General features: G+C 45.8%; 1 pseudogene; it reads right to left on the reverse strand.

The window, feature by feature from the left end:
- Positions 1–23: 23 nt before the first annotated feature.
- LOC119334309 lies at positions 24–920 on the reverse strand (annotated as a pseudogene).
- Positions 921–7,335: the final 6,415 nt, after the last annotated feature.

The following is a 7,335-nucleotide window of genomic DNA, read 5'->3' on the forward strand; positions in this document are numbered from 1 at the left end:
TGTTTATTGTCCAACCGTCTTTATTGCTGATTCAAGAGTTTAGTCCCTTTTAGGCATGATCATTAAGGGGTTCTTGTCCTGAAGTCAAGAGAAAACACCAAATCATGTAATATGGGAGCTCAACCAGCATGAATCCTGTAAACTGTACCGGCCAAATTCTATATATCTATTGTCAGATGCTGACTTGTCTGTTGTTTGGATGCAAAAGTTCTGAATATTTGTTCCTCTCTACATGTGCTGCACTGTAAATCCAGTGTGCCCTGCCATTCAACCGGTTAGGATGACCGTTAAAATTTGGTGAGATCTGATCATCATCAGAAACACATCGGGTATTGGTAAGATCCAAGAGCAAAGAGATACGTGGTTCCTTTCCTTGTACAGACCAATGCCGTTTTCCTATATTTGCCTCATCAATCACTTGGCAGCTCGCCTCAGATCAGAGGAACGACTGCATGACTGACCTTGCAAGCATATACTCTCGATTTACACATCATTCACGGATAATCAAGAGGGAATGAACAAAAATGGAGAATCTGAACCGGGTTCAGGAGAACAAAAATGGGTCCTCTAGTACTAGAAATCAGTTGGGTCCCCAGCACACGACGTGGTACGCCTTGTGCAGCTTCTCCTGCTCGGACCGCCTGGGCCGCGCAGCCCTGCCGACGGCCTTGGAGGAGGAGGAGGAGAGGGACGCCGGGACGGCGCGGCGGCCGGTGAGCACGGCGCGGTGGTAGAGCGAGCGGAGCGCGTAGTCCTAGCGATAGAGCCCCGCCTGGTCCTTGAGCACCTCCACGGCCGCCATGCTCGTCGCCACCACCAGCGACGCCCCCTTCTTGGTCGCCGACGAGCTCATCTCTGTCTTGTGCTTCCGATAGATGGGTCGATTTCTCGCGAGCTGAGGTTGTGCTGAACTCTGTAGGTTGAGTCGACGCAGTGTGCCACCGACGAGCAGCAGGGGCGAGGTGTTTATATACGCGCGCGTGGGGAATGGATTCAGCCAGCGTGGAGCGAGTAGGCACAGACCACACCCAGATTCCCAAAAACCGGGGGTTGGACCGGTGGGTTCGCTCGACAAAAGTGAGGCCTACGCACGGCGCCACCCACTAGTTTTCGGAGTTCCGGCTTGACGTCGTTCCTTGGTTCGGGGCTATCACGCCGGTCGCACCAGAGCGTAACGTGCGCTTTGCTCCGCCGTGAAACTAATTAAGTATATTTTTCTTCTACTATAAGGGTTATTATTATACCTGAAAGTGCGTTATATCGACTAGAGAGGGGGATGAATAGGCGATTTTTATGAAAGTCTTCAAAACGTGAAAGTTTCGAAGACAAACGATAAAAATAAACCTATTACCATGCAGCGGAAGGTAGAGTACACTAGGCAAACCATAGTCAAGTATTCAATGAAGTGAAAGCACAATGACTAATAGCAGCTAGATAGTAAGGATCAGGTAGGAAGATATTATGAAGCCGATCAGAACAAGCAGTCACTCAGTGAAGACAGAAGATAGTGCAATCATGCAATGACTTCACAAGGACCAACAGTTAGTAAAGGGAAGGGAAGGATGAAACCAGTGACTCGTTGAAGACAATGATTTGTTGGACCAGTTCCAGTTGCTGTGACAACTGTACGTCTGGTAAGGGCGGCTAGGTATTTAAACCTGAGGACACACAGTCCCGGACACCCAGTCCTGAACACGCAGCTCAGGACACCCAGTCCTCACCGTATTCCCCTTGAGCTAAGGTCACACAGACCTCGCCCAATCACTCTGGTAAGTCTTCAAGGTAGACTCTTAAACCTTCACAGACTTCGTTCACCGGCGATCCACAATGTCTCTTGGATGCTCAGAACGTGACGCCTAACCGACTGGAGGATTCATAGTCCTCAAGTGTAATAAGTCTTCAGATCACACAGACAAGAAGACTTAAGTGATGCCTAACACTCTTTGGCTCTGGGTGGTTAGGGCTTTATCCCCGCAAGGAATTCTCTCTTAAAGGCTTCGAGGTGGGTTGCTCTCAAATGACAAAAGCCGTACTTTAACTCTGAGCAGCCAACCATTTATGGTTGTAGGGGGTGGGCTATTTATAGCCACTAGGTAACCCGACCTGATTTGTCCGAAATGACCCTGGGTCACTAAGGAACTGACACATGTTCCAACGGTCAGATTTCAAACACACACGGCAATTTTACTTGGGTTACAAGCAAAGCTGACTTGTCCGACTCTGGACAAGATTCGCTCTCATAGTCTTCACTCGAAGACATAGGTTTTGGTTAAGCATCACTTCAGTTATTCTGACCGGTTCTCTTGGACCCCACTTAACAGTACGGTGGTTCCTATGACTCAATAAAGAAGAAAAAGAACTACGAAACATCTGAGTCTTCGAGCTCCATAGGCTTCATGCGATGTCTTCTCTTGTCATAGTCTTCAATGAGAATATCTTCATATACCACCTTTGACATCAATGTCTTCATACATTTTTAGGGGTCATCTCTGGTAGAAAAACCGAATCAATAAGGGACTTTCACCTGTGTTATCCTGCAATTCTCACAAACACATTAGTCCCTCAACTAGGTTTGTCGTCAATACTCCAAAACCAACTAGGGGTGGCACTAGATGCACTTACAATACCAATTCACACTTTGACCATACCATGAGGGCGGTCGAGCAAATGTGAACCCTGCACAAGCCAGAAGCGACGCAGACAATGAAACTGGCGAAGAATCCGAAGGTAAGCCGTCGGACATGAAGGAAATATGCCCTAGAGGCAATAATAAAGTTATTATTTATTTCCTTATATCATGATAAATGTTTATTATTCATGCTAGAATTGTATTAACCGGAAACATAATACATGTGTGAATACATAGACAAACTTAGTGTCACTAGTATGCCTCTACTTGACTAGATCGTTAATCAAAGATGGTTATGTTTCCTAACCATGAACAAAGTGTTGTTATTTGATTAACGAGGTCACATCATTAGTTGAATGATATGATTGACATGACCCATTCCATTAGCTTAGCACCCGATCGTTTAGTATGTTGCTATTGCTTTCTTCATGACTTATACATGTTCCTATGACTATGAGATTATGCAACTCCCGTTTACCGGAGGAAAACTTTGTGTGCTACCAAATGTCACAACGTAACTGTGTGATTATAAAGGAGCTCTACAGGTGTCTCCAAAGGTAGATGTTGGGTTGGCGTATTTCGAGATTAGGATTTGTCACTCCGATTGTCGGAGAGGTATCTCTGGGCCCTCTCGGTAATGCACATCACATAAGCCTTGCAAGCATTGCAACTAATATGTTAGTTGTGAGATGATTTATTACGGGACGAGTAAAGAGACTTGCCGGTAATGAGATTGAACTAGGTATTGGATACGGACGATCGAATCTCGGGCAAGTAACATACCGATGACAAAGGGAACAACGTATGTTGTTATGCGGTCTGACCGATAAAGATCTTCGTAGAATATGTAGGAGCCAATATGGGCATCCAGGTCCCGCTATTGGTTATTGACCGGAGATGTGTCTCAGTCATGTCTGCATTGTTCTCGAACCGTAGGGTCCGCACGCTTAACGTTACGATGACAGTTATTATGAGTTTATGCATTTTGATGTACCGAAGTTAGTTCGGAGTCTCGGATGTGATCACGGACATGACGAGGAGTCTCGAAATGGTCGAGACATAAAGATTGATATATTGGAAGCCTATGTTTGGATATCGGAAGTGTTCCGGGTGAAATCGAGATTTTACCGGAGTACCGGGAGGTTACCGGAACCCCCCGGGAGCTATATGGGCCTTAGTGGGCTTTAGTGGAAAGGAGAAAGGGGCAGACCAAGGTGGGCCGCGCGCCTCCCCCCTCCCCTAGTCCTATTAGGACAAGGAGAGGTGGCCGGCCCCCCTCTCTCTCTTTCCCCCTCGGGGAATCCTATTCCAACTAGGAGTGGGGGGGGGGGAGTCCTACTCCCGGTAGGAGTAGGACTCCTCCTGCGCCCTCCTCCTGGCCGGCCGCCCCCTCCCCCTTGGATCCTTTATATACGGGGGCAGGGGGGCACCTCTAGACACACAAGTTGATCCTTGAGATCGTTCCTTAGCCGTGTGCGGTGCCCCCTGCCACCATATTCCACCTCGATCATATTGTAGCGGTGCTTAGGCGAAGCCCTGCGACGGTAGAACATCAAGATCGTCACCACGCCGTCGTGCTGACGGAACTCCTCCCCGACGCTTTGCTGGATCGGAGCCCGGGGATCGTCATCGAGCTGTACGTGTGCTAAGAACTCGGAGGTGCCGGAGTAACAGTGCTTGGATCGGTCGGATTGGGAAGACGTACGACTACTTCCTCTACGTTGCATCAACACTTCCGCAGTCGGTCTGCGTGGGTACGTAGACAACACTCTCCCCTATCGTTGCTATGCATCACCATGATCTTGCGTGTGCGTAGGAATTTTTTTGAAATTACTGCGTTCCCCATCAGTGGTATCCGAGCCTAGGTTTTATGGTTTGATGTTATATGCACGAGTAGAACACAAGTGAGTTGTGGGCGATACAAGTCATACTGCCTACCAGCATGTCATACTTTGGTTCGGCGGTATTGTTGGACGAGACGACCCAGACCAACATTACGCGTACGCTTACGCGAGACCGGTTCTCCCGACGTGCTTTGCACATAGGTGGCTTGCGGGCGACTGTCTCTCCAACTTTAGTTGAACCAAGTGTGGCTACGCCCGGTCCTTGCGAAGGTTAAAATGGAGTCTATTTGACAAACTATCGTTGTGGTTTTGATGCGTAGGTGAGATTGGTTCTTACTTAAGCCCGTAGCAGCCACGTAAAACTTGCAACAACAAAGTAGAGGACGTCTAACTTGTTTTTGCAGGGCATGTTGTGATGTGATATGGCCAAGACATGATGCTAAATTTTATTGTATGAGATGATCATGTTTTGTAACCGAGTTATCGGCAACCGGTAGGAGCCATATGGTTGTCGCTTTATTGTATGCAATGCAATCGTGATGTAATGATTTACTTTATTACTAAGCGGTAGTGATAGTCGTAGAAGCATAAGATTGACGAGACGACAACGATGCTACGATGGAGATCAAGGTGTAGCGCCGGTGACGATGGTGATCATGACGGTGCTTCGGAGATGGAGATCACAGGCACAAGATGATGATGGCCATATCATATCACTTATATTGATTGCATGTGATGTTTATCTTTTTTTGCATCTTATCTTGCTTTGATTGACGGTAGCATTATAAGATGATCTCTCACTAAATTATCAAGAAGTGTTCTCCCTGAGTATGCACCGTTGCCAAAGTTCGTCGTGCCCAGACACCACGTGATAATCTGATGTGATAAGCTCTACGTCCATCTACAACGGGTGCAAGCCAGTTTTTGCATACGCAGAATACTCAGGTTAAACTTGATGAGCCTAGCATATGCAGATATGGCCTCGGAACACGGAGACCGAAAGGTCGAGCGTGAATCATATAGTAGATATGTTCAACATAACGATGTTCACCATTGAAAACTACTCCATCTCACATGATGATCGGTTATGGTTTAGTTGATTTGGATCACGTGATCACTTAGAGGATTAGAGGGATATCTATCTAAGTGGGAGTTCTTAAGTAATTTGATTAATTGAACTTAAACTTATCATGAACTTAGTACCTGATAGTATCTTGCTTATTTATGTTTGATTGTAGATAGATGGCTCGTGCTGTTGTTCCGTTGAATTTTAATGCGTTCCTTGAGAAAGCAAAGTTGAAAGATGATGGTAGCAATTACACAGACTGGGTCCGTAACTTGAGGATTATCCTCATTGCTGCTTAGAAGAATTACGTCCTGGAAGCACCGCTGGGTGCCAGGCCTGCTGCTGGAGCAACACCGGATGTTATGAACGTCTGGCAGAGCAAAGCTGATGACTACTCGATAGTTCAGTGTGCCATGCTTTACGGCTTAGAATCGGGACTTCAACGACGTTTTGAATGTCATGGAGCATATGAGATGTTCCAGGAGTTGAAGTTAATATTTCAAGCAAATGCCCGGATTGAGAGTTATGAAGTCTCCAATAAGTTCTATAGCTGCAAGATGGAGGAGAACAGTTCTGTCAGTGAGCATATACTCAAAATGTCTGGGTATAATAATCACTTGATTCAGATGGGAGTTAATCTTCCAGATGATTGCGTCATTGACAGAATTCTCCAATCACTGCCACCAAGCTACAAGAGCTTCGTGATGAACTATAATATGCAAGGGATGAATAAGACTATTCCCGAGCTCTTCGCAATGCTGAAAGCTGCGGAGGTAGAAATCAAGAAGGAGCATCAAGTGTTGATGGTTAACAAGACCACTAGTTTTAGGAAAAAGGGCAAAGGGAAGAAGAAGGGGAACTTCAAGAAGAACGGCAAGCAAGTTGCTTCTCAGGAGAAGAAACCCAAGTCTGGACCTAAGCCTGAAACTGAGTGCTTCTACTACAAGCAGACTGGTCACTGGAAGTGGAACTGCCCCAAGTATTTGGCGGATAAGAAGGATGGCAAGGTGAACAAAGGTATATGTGATATACATGTTATTGATGTGTACCTTACTAGAGCTCGCAGTAGCACCTGGGTATTTGATACTGGTTCTGTTGCTAATATTTGCAACTCGAAACAGGGACTACAGATTAAGCGAACACTGGCGAAGGACGAGGTGATGATGCGCGTGGGAAACGGTTCCAAAGTCGATGTGATCGCGGTCGGCACGCTACCTCTACATCTACCTTCGGGATTAGTATTAGACCTAAATAATTGTTATTTGGTGCCAGCGTTGAGCATGAACATTATATCTGGATCTTGTTTGATGCGAGACGGTTATTCATTTAAATCAGAGAATAATGGTTGTTCTATTTATATGAGTAATATCTTTTATGGTCATGCACCTTTGGAGAGTGGTCTATTTTTGATGAATCTCGATAGTAGTAACACACATATTCATAATGTTGAAGCCAAAAGATGCAGAGTTGATAATGATAGTGCAACTTATTTGTGGCACTGCCGTTTAGGTCATATCGGTATAAAGCGCATGAAGAAACTCCATACTGATGGACTTTTGGAACCACTTGATTATGAATCACTTGGTACTTGCGAACCGTGCCTCATGGGCAAGATGACTAAAACGCCATTCTCCGGTACAATGGAGAGAGCAACAGATTTGTTGGAAATCATACATACCGATGTATGTGGTCCAATGAATATTGAGGCTCATGGCGGATATCATTATTTTCTCACCTTCACAGATGACTTAAGCAGATATGGGTATATCTACTTAATGAAACACAAGTCTGAAACA

Source organism: Triticum dicoccoides, chromosome 7A (assembly GCF_002162155.2).
Source record: "Triticum dicoccoides isolate Atlit2015 ecotype Zavitan chromosome 7A, WEW_v2.0, whole genome shotgun sequence".
Taxonomy (NCBI): domain Eukaryota; kingdom Viridiplantae; phylum Streptophyta; class Magnoliopsida; order Poales; family Poaceae; genus Triticum; species Triticum dicoccoides.